This window comes from Eupeodes corollae, chromosome 1, assembly GCF_945859685.1.
Source record: "Eupeodes corollae chromosome 1, idEupCoro1.1, whole genome shotgun sequence".
NCBI classification, from domain to species: domain Eukaryota; kingdom Metazoa; phylum Arthropoda; class Insecta; order Diptera; family Syrphidae; genus Eupeodes; species Eupeodes corollae.
Genome location: NC_079147.1, coordinates 79,954,103 through 79,968,155, shown reverse-complemented (window position 1 = coordinate 79,968,155; position 14,053 = coordinate 79,954,103).

Here is a 14,053-nt window from a genome sequence, read left to right as displayed (position 1 = left end):
GCGGTTTTATCCGGCTCCCCATCCTTGGAGTTATACTGAGGATCTGGCCCTCCAAGTTGGGCGTTGTGCCGTCGGGGCCACGTAAAAGCTTTCATATTTGCGAAGCACAAACAAGCCTCGGACACGAACGGATTTACTGTTGACAACCAACGCAAACGAATAAAGGACAACGAACTTGGAATATGCACGTGGAATGTTAGGTCCCTTAACACACCACGTGCGGCCGAAGAATTAGCGGAGGCCCTAGACATCTATAAAGCAGATATCACCGCCATCTATTAAATACGATGTGATGGGCCGGGCAAAAAGAGGATGAAAAATTGCGATATTTACTATGGTGACTGCTACCACGAAAATCAACAGCGCTTATTTGGATGCGGCTTCGAGATTGGAGCCAGACTTAGGCAAAAAGTCTTGAGCTATAGGTGCATCAATGAGCGCTTCATGACCATACGAATCAAGGATAAATTCGGCAACATTAGCCTGATATGCGCGCACGCCCCCACAGAAGAGAAAAATGCAAAGCTAGGAAGGGAAGACATCTTTGGTGGAATAATCGGGAAGAACAGCCTGCACGACAACACTTCCGACAACGGACTCAGGATCATAGATTTTGCTAAGTGGCGAAACGTCATGGTAGCCAGTACGCGTTTTCCACACATCAACATCCACAAAGGTATTTGGACTTCTCCAGACCAATCTACCGTCAACCAGATGGACCATATTGCGATCGACGCCAGGCACGCTTCCAGCATCATGGATGTACGAACTTTCCGAGGAGCTAACATCGACTAGGACCATTACCTTTTTATAGCCCAGTAAGCACTTCGGATTTCCAGACCCAAAGCAAAACAGGGAGGTGCTGGGAAATAGTACAACGTCGAACGGCTACAATCGCCAGAGATCGCCAAATCCTGTTCCGACCGAGTTACAAGTAACCTCTCTCGAAGTTCTCTGCCGCCAACACAATGTATCGAAAACCAGTGGCAACATGGCCAAGATGCAATCAGAGAAGCCGCCTCTGATATGCTGGGTTTCAAACAGCAACCAACAAGGAACACCTGGTTTGATGAGGAATGTCGGCAGGCAAATGCAGCCAAACAACAGACACGCAAAGTGGCGCTGCATAAAAGGACCAGAGCTGCTCATGAGCTCTATGAGCAGAAGAGGCGAGAGGAACGCCGACTTCTTAGAAGGAAAAAGAGAGGGCATGCGAAGCGTGCGGTCGAAGATGTTGAGAGGTTTAAAAGCAGGAATGAAGTTCAAAAGTTTTATGAACAGTTGAAACGAAATTCACAGGTACATAAACCTAGAACTGAAGGCTGCAAAGACGAAAGTGGAAACATCATGGTGGAACCGCAGTCAATGCTGAGGATATGGAAGGACCACTTCTGCAGACTGTTTAACGGCGACGACGAGAACTAAATTCCGCAGTCAGCAGGATGATCTATTTAACATAGACGACGAAAGCCAACAATCCACAGTTGATCAAATATTCACATTACGGCAGATCCAGGAAAAAACCCAAGAACACCAAATCGACACCCACCATCTTTTCATCGATTTCAACGCCCTATATGACACCATCTACAGGGACGAGCTGTATAGAGCCACGTTTAGTTTTGGCAGCCCTGCCCAACTCGTCCGTTTGTGCAGGATGACCATGGAGAATTCACGCTGCTCCATAAAGGTTGGAAACAACTTAACAGTCCCTTTCGATGTCAAAAAGGGTTTCAGACAAGATGATGCGTTGTCATGTGATTTTTTTAACATCGTGCTTGAAAGAATAGTGCAGAGCTCACACGTCAACACTAGAGGCACTATCTTTCAAAAGTCTGTCCAATTACTAGCATATGCTGAAGACATTGACATAATCGGAAGAACTCAGCGTGATGTCAATTGGGATTTTGTGAGTATTGAGGCAGAGGCGGCAAAAATGGATTTAACGGTTAATGAGGTCAAAACAAAGTACATGCTGTCGTCAATAAAGGACATACAACACCGACGTCTTGGTGAAAACGTCACCATCGATAGACGTAACTTCTTCTTCTACCTAGGCCCCGCTGTAAACGCAGAAAACAACACCAGCGCTGAGATCAAACGCAAAATAACTCTTGCTAACCGCTGTTTCTTTGGTCTAAGAAAGCAATTGAGTGGTAAAGTCCTCTCTCGAGGGACCAAAGTGTTGCTATATAAGACCTTTATCATCCCCGTCCAGATATACGGTGCAGAAGCATTGACTATGACAAAAGCGGATGAAAGCATCTGGGTCGCTTCGAGAGAAAAGTTCTTCGTGTGATCTACGGTCCCGTATGCATCGAAGGGGAGTAGAGGAGAAGATGAAACGATGAACTGTTCGGTTTGTACAGCAACGTAGACTTAGCAAGAAGGGTAAAAGTCTAAAACTAAGATGGCTGGCTCACGTAGAGCGCATGGAAACCAATGCTCATGTTCGGAAAGTCTTCGAATCCACACCCACATTAAAGCGCAGTAGAGAAAGACCGCGAATCAGGTGGCGTGCACTAGTGGAAAGTGACCTCACCCAACTTGAAGCTCGAAACTGGAGACATCTACCTAGGGACCGCTTTAGATGGAGAAGTTTGTTGGGTGAGGCCCTAGTTCATACAGGACTGTAGAACCACCGTAAGTCAGTCAGGCCACTATCTAATCTCTAAACTTTGTCTTTACAAACTCAATAACAGTCCATATTTGTCATAATCAGGCACTGTCTAATAGGAAACCACATCAACTGGCTAGACGTATTCTCAAATTACTTTTGCAGAAAGAGGAGGAAACAGCTCTTCACCACCTCTAGCTCGAAAATTCAAGAACTCTCAGTTAGAATTCTCCTAAAAAGATCAAAGCGACTTAAACTGGTTCCTTTGGGCTCAAAAAAATCCTCAAGATTCATGTGGTATCACATTGGGCCATAATTGAACTGATTTAGGTTAGAAAATAACCTTCTATTTAATCAAAATCTCTGAAGCTGTTTTATGTGTTCTTCAATAGTTACAAGAAAATCTTTGGTAAAAAGTCATCCAACTTGTATATCGTATAGGTTTTGAAGTCGAAGTTTTCAAAATGTTGCCTCTTAAACAATTGAACAATTTACAGACTATAATGCTTATTCGATGTTGGATCACGTACGCCAAGGTATCCCATACATTAATAGGAACAATGTTACAGAGTGATTACGAATGGAAGGGAATGTTTGCTCTTAATATGGTCTTGGTTCTCTATATGGGCTGTGACGCCACATAATTTATTTTGTTTATAACTTATAATTATTGAAAATCATAAGGAGATACATTTTTAAAAAACTTTAAACAAATTAACATTCAAATTCAGTTGAGTTGAAAGTTACGCAATTGAAGAAAGTCAACCCTTGATTTTGATTTAGATGTCAATTCTAGAGTTGATAAACTGCGGAGTTTAAGACAAGTTGAAAATGAGAGAAGAAAACGACTCTTAAAGCTTATTTATTAATTGATGGGTTTGATGGTAATTTCTTTAGCAAGGACTTACATTAAGTAGTTGTGAAGCTTAGGACTTACCAAGTACTTATTTATAATAACTTTGTTGTTCCTTATTTATTCTCATCTAATTTAGTATAATATTGCTTACCTGAAAAGATAAAAGAAAACAAATAAAAACTTTATTATTTACGTATTTTTTATGGCTATGGATTATCGATTAAAACTTAAATTGTATGTAATAATGTCAAAAAATCCACCCCAATTCACCGACATAGCCACATCTATTTTTGTACTAAAAATCACTTAAAAAATAAACATGAGTTTCCAAATATTCGTTAATTTGATGAATTTCATGCATACAAGTACGACTTATGTATATATATATAGGTTAGGTTCATATTATTTGAACGTGCATACGTCATTCCATCACACATCAACTTGTCAGTTAAGTAAAAACATATGTATTTTGAACGTCAGTTGCTGGAAGCATATTGAGTTTCCAAGCGATTTGCTGAATATTTGCAGTAGCAAAATATAAAAGTACATCGCTCATTTGAATTTGCATCCTCATCCGCCAACCATCATCAACATCACCATCAGTACCTATGTTTAGTTTTTGTTTTCTTTCTCAGAATAGAAAATATATTCAAAAACATATATAAATAGAAAAACACACATACTATATTCAGTTCACGTAAAGTGCATCAAAGTTTTCCATTTCAGGGTTTTATTTTTGTATATTTTAGTTTAGCTTACTTTTTTCTTCTTATTTTGTTCGACGAATTTCTGTTACGTCAAAATGACTGAACCAATTTTTTAAGGATTTTTTTTTTGAATTTTATAAAAATCCGGTAACAAAACTAAACCTACCTCGTTGAATTTTCTTTCAAAAAGTCTCGATAATACCCAAATAGGGACGAATCGAATATATCAACCCGAAATTTTGTCGATGGATGTATGTAAATACCCATCCCATAGACAACAATGCACTCGATTTCCATGCTTGTCAAATTTTCAGGAGGTTATCCAACCCTAACCCTATGCTTTTGCTGGGTAACCTTATAGTCCTCGAGCAACGAACGAAAAAAGGAGCCCAACAATTTGGAAAGGACTGAAAATGTCTGTTGTATTGAAAATGGCAAACCAGAAGTAAGCATCGACTACAGTGGTGGATTCGAATAATCTAAAGCCCTTGAGATGTTTTTCAAATTTTTGGGGCTCTTATATATTTTTACCTTCGTTCACCAAGAGTCCAAGAGCTTGGAAATTATTTTTAATTTTAATTTTATACAAAAGTTTGTAAGACATTTATTGTCAAAAACTTGGATAAGGATAGTGGTGAATTGCACCCATATACAACACATTCCCAGATTCATGACGGGTCCAAATTTTACCGAACATCATGGAAAACCACCTCTAGTTTGTCAAACTGAAAATCCAGCTCTGGCAAGAAATATAAAAGTGGCGTTAACGGTGATGGTAGCGGATGTATTGAGCTGGGAGAAAAGCTGAAAACGACGACCCTGATGGTGATGGTAGCGGGCGTTTTTGAGCAGTGAATAGCAGCAAAACTTATCGAGGCAAACAAATTTGTATCTATAGGATTCGTCTATTTAGATATACAATACATTGCCTGCTGGCGTGCGAACAAAAGCCATCAATCTTTGCCGAGAAAAGTTTGTTGTAATATTTGCCGCACACACAGGCTACAGAGAGTTTAAGTTCTTTGTCTAGTGTTGTATATATGTGATATACTAGGAAGAACGAGAAGCCTTGATCCTGTATACAAAAAAGTCGAAGCGAAACGAAGCTAAGGAAAGTGTTTTCGAATAAAAGTTTTTGAATTTCCTCTTGAGGAAATGTTGGTTGTTGGAAAACAGCACTAGGTACACATCAGGGCTAGTACACTCGTCGTATACTATATAAGTCAGGGAAGTAGGTACCTAACCTCTTGAAAGAAGGAGTATTGTTATAGTAGGTATACAAAGTACAAGAGAGTATCCTTTGGTAAAGAAAATGTGTACCATATTTTTTTTTGTTGTATATTTTTTAAACTTTTGTTTGTTTAGCTTTTTTGAGTTTTTTCTTGTTTAGGATTTAAAGTTAAGGGTATCAGGCAGAAAAAGATGATACAGATCGAATGTTATTTTGGCCAAAACAAAAAGAGTACATAAAACTATGGGGTTAAGTCAATTACTTTTCTTGGTATATAAGAGAGAAAGAGTTGATGTGGATTGGATATAAAGTTTGTTTTAATATTAAGTTGCGGTAAAAATTTGTTTTTTTTTGTTCTTTGTTGTTGTCTTTTTGAATGGAAATTTATATGCTTGAAAGGATTTGTTTTAGAAGTAGGTTAAAAGTTTTAGAAAACCTATATAATATATACGCCAGATATCTGACCGTAAGTAAAATTAAAACATCTTCATTCCCAAGGTTTGACTTTGGTATTTGTTTGATACAGTATTAGATTTTCTTATTTTCACAGTTTCTTAAAAGAATGCTTGCACGTGTAAAATCAATTTCGATTTATAAAAAAGATCTTAATTTCGACATTTTATTCAAGGGAGTGTTTTTAACTTGTTATTTAACAAAAAAGAAGATGGTTGAAGTTCGGCATAAGACCTTCATAAAATAAGTGATAAATAGTAAATATTTAATACGTATAAAACAATATTTGGTTTTCGTAATTAATTTTTAACTTTATAAGTTCTACGGATAGAACAGATATTAAAGGAGACAAAATACTTGCCACGTCTCAGGAAACCCTAATATCATATGTAATTTTTGATTATATCTTGCGCATACGAACTTTTTGGTATTGCATATCTATCGAGAATTTCGAGATTTTCGTGTTTCTTGTTGCCCTTATTGACGAAGTGAATTGTGTCCATATTTGTATTCTTTATTCAACAATGCTGCCAAGGTCCAAAGTTTATGAACTTATCATTTATTTATGTTGAAGATCCACATCTTCAAAGCTAAGGGTACTGTTCTCAGTTACAAGGGTGCTGTGAAATAAATCCAATAGAAATATGGCCAAATTTCAAGAATTGGCCTTGTTTCACTCCTGTAAAGTGCATTAAAGCCAATTTCCAATAAGTGGCCTTATTAAACTTAAACAAAGTGAAATAGAGCAATAATTGCAAAGAAACTTTTGTACACTCAACCTCTCACCAACTCCCAAAATACTAAAGTGTGCCCGAACAGGGGGATAAAGGGAGGCAGCATGCACAAATACGAAAAATTGTGGGAGGCAGGACGAAGTCCTTTGGTACACCAGTGCTTATTTTGAAGACGGCTTGGACATATCCCAAACTTTTTGTATTTGTAATCTGACGAAGAAGCCTGTATATGCACATTATAGGTCAGAGATCCGAATAACAAACTCCTTCAAATGCTTTGCAAAAAACAAGCCCAATAATATTACTTTATATAGACTTGTACTAGTAAGTGAGATGGACAATGAATTTACCAGGTGACGAAAGCCAATCCTATAAAAATTATTAAGAGCTTTATTCATGTTAACATGACCTCGGAAGGAACCGAGGTAAATACAATAATTGGTCAATTGTTAGAGAAAATGAGGTTTCACCTTTTTCAGCGAGAGACTTTACAAATACATAAGTTGCGAAGCACCAACAAACCTTGGATAAGGACGGATTCACTGTTGACAACCCAAGCGAACGAAATAAGGACCACGAACTTCGGATCTGTACGTGGAATGTTAGGTCCCTTAACACACCACGTGCAGCCGAACAATTAGCGGAAGCCCTAAACTGCTGTAAGCCAGATATTACCACCATACAAGAAGTGCGAACGCAAACTAAAAGACTGCGATGTATACTACGGCGACTGCTACCGAGAACAAAGACAGCGTCTATTTGGGTGTGGATTTGTTGTTGGAACTAGACTCAGGCAAAAAGTTTTGAGTTTCAACAGTGTGAGCGAGCGCATCACGACAATCCGCTAAACTTAATATTCACGCATTCCCCATAAGAGGAGAAAGATGACAAGATGGACTAGACATATGAGTAGTGCCTTGACTATTACATTAAAATTGTCTTAGGATATTCAAACGCCAAGCTAGGAAGAGAAGACATCTTTGGTGGCACAATCGGGAGCTACAGCCTGCACGACACCACCGACAACGGATTCAGGCTGATCTATTTCGCTGCGGGACGAGACGTTTTGGTAGCTAGTACGGAGTTCACACATATCAATATTCAAAAGGGGACATGGAAATCTCCTTATCAATCAACTCTTAACCAGATTGACCACATTGCGATTGACTCACGACACTTCTCCAGTATACAGGATATCCGAACTTTCTGATTGGCAAAAATTGAATAGAACCACTATCTCATTGTAGCCAAAGTACGGCTACAGATATCCCGGTCCAAGCCAAAATAAGGAAGTACTTTGAGAAGTTTCAACGTTAGACGGCTACAATTGCAAGAGACGCCATGTCCTCTTCCGAGAGAATCTAATAACCTCTTAAACAGTCCTATACTGCCTGCATTCAGCAATTGAAAACCAGTGGCAACATTGCCTTGAAGCCATCAGAGATGCCGCCTCTGAAGTACTAGGTTTCACATGGCCACCACAGCTTAAACCCCTGCTTTGACGACGAATTCAGCACGCGCATACAGCGAAACAACAGGCATTCAAAACGGCGGCGGCGCTGCACAAAAGGAACAGAGCTGCTCGCAACTCAACGAGGAGAAGAGGAGAGAGGAACACTGGCTTTTTAGATGGAAAAAAAGAGAGCACCATAAGCGCGTGATCAATAAGATAGAGGGATATCACAACAGGAATGAGATTCGTAAATTTTAAAAAAAGGTAAAAAAACCTCCCAATGGTACCAGCCGCAAACCGAAGACTGTAAAGACGATCAGGGGAACATCGTAGCAGAACCGCAGTCTATGTTGAGAATTTAAAAAGACCACTTCTAAACTAAAGTCAAACAAAGCTGCTGGAGCTTACGACATCCCTGCCGAACTATTTAAATCAGCAGGCGATGACTTGGTAGGGAACACGCACCAACTCGTACCAACTGTAAAATATGGTCAGAAAAAAGCATGACCGATGAGTGGAATCTCAGCATAGTGTGCTGACACTCCAGCTACAGAGGCATCTATCTTCTTAACATTGTATATAAGATCCTTTCTGCCGTATTATGTGAACGTATGAAGCCGTTCTTCAACAACCTGATAGGGCCTTATTAGTGAGGCTTCAAACCAGGAAAGTCCGATGTCCGTCTCAAGCGATGTCATGCGACTTTTTTAATATCATTCTGGAAAGAATTGTGCAAAACTCAACCGTCAACACTAGAGGCACAATCTTCCAAAGGTCCATCCAATTACTCGGATACGCAGATGATATTGACATAATTGGAAGATCAAAGCGTGATGTCAGTGGAGCGTTTTTGAGCATTGCGACGGAAGCGAAGAAGATGTGTTTAGTGGTCAATGAGGGCAAGACCAAGTATATGCTGTCATCAAGAAAGGACACTGAACGACGACGTCTTGGACAAAACGTCACCATGGACAGCTATAGCTTTGAGGTAGTTAAGGACTTTGTCTCCCTAGGCACCGCTATTAATGCAGACAACGACACCAGCACTGAAATCAAACGAAGAATAACTCTTGCAAATCGCTGCTTCTTTGGACTTAGAAGGCAATTGAGAAGTAAAGTCCTCTCTCGAGCATGTAAAATCACCATCTATAAGATACTCATCATCCCGGTTCTCAATTATGGCGCTGAGGCCTGGATCTGTCAAAGAAAAATGAGAGCGTCTTAAGATGCTTCGAGAGAAAAATTCTTCGGGTGATTTTTGGTCCCATACGCATAGATAAAGAATGGAGCAGAAGATATAACGACGAACTGTACGGGCTGTACAGTGACAGTGACCTAGGGGCCGATTCATATGAGCCAGAATACTGATACAGTTTATCTGTATAAGTTAAGATTTCATATAAAGATTTGTAAGTAATTAAACTATATTTACTAAAAAGTTGTTTGCTGTCAAAAACAATTGGATAATCTAGATCTGAGATTTAAATACTAATTTCAAGAATATGCATTTAAAAAAAACAGCAGAAGTGACACTTTTGTTAAATTAATTGCTAATTAAAAAACAATAACCGTTTAAAATGTATTATTTTAATATAAAAGCTTTGAATTTTCCGAGAACTGAAGTGAAAAGAGATTTTACAAGTCTGTGAGTGCCACATTCAATCACCTATGTTGTCAAATTCAAGAACCAAACGTTTTTCTCTCTACAATTTGTAAGCTTTAGTGATTCCTTTAAGATCAAAACATTTTAAAGATATTCATGCAAAATTGTTTATTTTAAGAATTTGTCATGTAGCTTCAGCTCCAATCTTCGAGTAAGAAGAAAAATGGAGTCCGAAAAAATACATCGAAAAATCCAAAAAATTCTTCATAACAGATTCTGTTTTATTTTAATACGAACAAGGATCACATTTTCTAGCGAAGTTACTCATTTCGGTGTCTGCATATTTGTGAAAAAGCTACGTCTCGACACTACTACTTACATTTCTGCGTAAAATACTCCAAAAACTCTCTAAACTAATCAGTGTTCTAAAGTTAGTAATCTAAGGACCAAATTTAAGGTCAAGATAAACATTATGTTGTTTTAATTCTGTCAGCTTCCTTTAGAGAACATCAAAGAACATTTTTAAGCGGTGCTTAAAAACTCATTTTTATGCTATAAGTGTATCACTCCACGCCCTGATTGAAATTCTGGTTCCGCTCTTCCAGAGTGGTGTTATTATTCTTAAATAACAAGTTTTCAGAAATATAGAAGGGAAACTAACAAGGTCATAATATTTTGTAATTTCAATATCTTTTACGACTCTAGCGCAAAAGAAGTTGCGTCCAATAATATCGAGTCTTTCCACATGAGAATCATTGAAGACGAGCTTGCGAACTAAGGATTTTATTTTCGTACGATTTTCAGAAAAAGACCAAACTTTGCTTAAACATTTTTGGACATAATGAATTTTATCTGTCTTATTGTCTAAAGACTAAATAAAGACGATACTTAGCAGTTGTTTTAGATTCAAGATGTTAGTATTAAAAGAGAGATAAAGAAGGCCATAACACCAAATCAAAGGCTAAAAAGCGTTTTATTACTTAAGACCTTTTAACCTAACGCCAAAGAACTAAACCAAGCAAGAGCTAAGAAATTAACCTTTGATGTCTTTAATCCAGAAATTCAAAACAATTTTACGACTCTGAATGCAAACATTTATTTCACATTTAAATTGTAGGTGTTTTTAAATAATATCATAGATATTGGAAGTAAATAAAATAAAACTAAATTATCAAATTTAATCGACCATTGAATTTATTTTCTTTAAATTATTTGTTTGATTGTTGAGATTTAAAAAACTGTCCCACTTCTGTCCTTGTTGATGGAATGGTCTTTGTTTATACTTCTCTTGAGGTTTGTATGTGTACCTCCCTACATCTAAATTAATTCTTTCAACTCCCAATCATCTTTTCTCTGTCAAATCCACTCAAAGCATTAAAAACATCCTCATTTATTATCTTTAATCAGAGATCTCACTTATACACATAAAATTTAAGGATAATAATAATATATACTCAAGATTTCCTCCATTATTTCCTTTTTCGCAGCACACAAAATGTGATGAGAAAATTAAATTAAATTCTCAATCAAAAGGATGCCCATTTGACAAGGCAACTCAAATCCACTATTCTCTTCTACGATACGCTATCTTTCGATGTTCATTTTGAATTTTATTTAATTTCTTTTTTTATCTCTCGTCCTTCGGGTTTCGTTGGCATTTTTGCTTTGATGAGGAAATCGAGAACAACTTTATCATTAATTCCATTTGGAACATCTGATGCCTAAGCAGAAGCACTTCATTCGCCAACGCTTCACTATGACAAACCCAGATAATAAAATGGCGACTATACTTCAACCACAGCACTGTGAGGACATTGACAGACGTTTTGTATGTGCCATGAATTAAAAACGATGATGAAGTGGGATTCTCAAAAAGGAGTCTCGTCCTTTTTTTTTTTGTTTGCTCCTCTCGTCCAGCAGGCAGTTAGTGGTAGTGGAATGATGCGAGTTTGAGTTGGGTACCTCTGCTTCTTCTATGGAGTAAAAATGTTGAAACAGACTTAAAAAAAAAAAACAGAATTGAATGAAGAACTTTATAGCCATTCAAATGCCATAACAAATCCGCATTCAAGTCAATCTAGATTTCAATCTCCAATTTCGAACCATACCACCAGTCAGGACACTCACAACACACACACTTCATCGATGTCCTCCTCCCCAACAAAATGGATAAAAACGGAAAAAAACTGAAAGGAAGCTCACGTGCTGGAGATGGTTAGCAATCAGAAGCAGGAGCATAGAACCACATGCTTCCCAGCTAGCAGTCAGCGCGAAATGAATGATACCTATACTCAACTCACAGTCATAACACTTTTGTGGGTATGTGTGTTGGGTGAGACTCTATCGGGCTTCTCTGATGCCTAAAGGATGATTGGATAGCATCTGAAAAATTGTATTTTTCGATTACCGCAACGCTAAGCAGAAATTACTTTTCTATCAGCTTGAATCTAAAATGAGATGAGATTTATTTCTGTTTCTTTTTTTGAGTGTGGCTTTTTTGCATTTTCGCGTGATTTAAAAATTTATAGGTGCCTAGCACATACTGCATTGGATTAAGCTTTCAAAGAGCTATTTAATTGGAAATTTATAGTCATCAATTTTAGGTTGTATTTGATATTTCTAGTACAATTGCAATTGATTGGTATTTTCAACGTTCAAATTTAAAACGATTCTGTAAAGGTACTGGACAAAGCACCTAAAGGATACGTAGATACTTTTAGAAAATAATGAATTATATACTTCATTTATTATTTCCTAAAAAGGGCGGATCCTTGCCTTTCTCTTACTAGAGCTCAATTGTACGTATCTAAACGTATATCCATTTGTGTCAAGTAATTTGATGATTAATTCTTCAAGGTATTGCTGATCAATTTAAAACTCAGAATACTGGCCAAAGAAAATAAGATTATTGCACTTCATGTTTTAAAAAGCGGCAATCTTATCGAAAATATAAACCTTTGTAAGGATAAATCCTTTATTTGTTTAATTATAAATTACCTTTTGAACTGTTTAATTTAAAAAGGGGCAAGTAGGTAATTTTCCGTTGTTTTAAAGCCAAACCAACTGAGGAAAACCGTAATAAGTTCAAGGAAGCCAGTATGCCTGTAACACTCATATTCGACGGAATACATTTTTACATGACCCAAAAATACTGCAATGTCCCAAAGGCAGACAAAATTTTGGTCATTGGTAAAAAAATATGAGGAATTCCTCTTTCTCGCACTCTTAATGTGGCCAAGTTCATGGAAACGATAATTAATTATCAGCTCAAGAAATGTCTCCAAGATCGAAAGCTTCTTAATGACCGATATTACGGCTTTCGTAGTATAGTTCATTAAGTGATCTCATGGTACTTCTCACCAAACAATGGAGCAAATCCTTAAAGCACTTTGAAGAAAGTAAGATTTTTTAATTTGATATTTCAAAAGCATTTGATGTGGTTTGGGATCAGGCTCTCTTATCGAAAATGCGTGCTTTCGGTTTTCATGAATCATTTCTTCATTGGATTAGTAATAAACTTTCGAAGCGTTCAGTATGTACATACCATCATAAGATCATTTACGTTGCTTGAACATCGTCGGAATGTTTCTTGTTTCACCCTCTTTTACCGTTATTTTAACGGTTTATGCTCTAGAGAAATAGCCAGCTGCATTTCTCCCCTTAAACCGTAATACTTGCGCTTCTAGTAATGCTCATCAATATACTCTCGAGTTCAACTTCGGTCGTATTGTCGAGTACAGACATTTTTTCTTTAACCGTACTTCACGAATGTGGAATGCCTTAACCCACTCTGTCTTTTCTACCCATTGCAATATTCAGAAATACAAAACCAATGTGCACCAACACCGGCCTTCAACCCCTCTCTCCTTTCCTAGTCTACATAATAAGGGTAGTATTATCCCCTTGAGTGTGCGCTTATTATAAAAAAAAAATCAAGTGGTATTGGATATGTTTAGGTATGAAACTCACAAAATAGACTCTGGTGTACCCGAGGGTTTTGTCCTATCTTCCACACTTTTTCTCATTTGTTTTTATTGATTTCCTGTTCGAAACTTAGATTTCACTTACTTGCTTCAATGACAGCAGTACCCTCAGCTTTTTATACTTGTTTTACTTCCGACATGTAGTATTGCATTTGTGAACATTTTTGAACTCGAGACTGACCTAAATCAAAAATGACATTATGATGGTAGATATTCGGTAAAAATTTGACCTTCTGTCTATCTATTTGCCCTCAAACCGATTTTTTTAAACTTTAAAATTATAAAAAGTTTTAAAGCAAATTCTCATAATTCTATTTTTTTGTTGGGTTCAATCCCTGACTGTGCCACCTAACTTTTTTTCATGAGTACTGCCTCTTGCGAGGAATTGAAAAATCCTCCAAGAGTAATTCATGAAA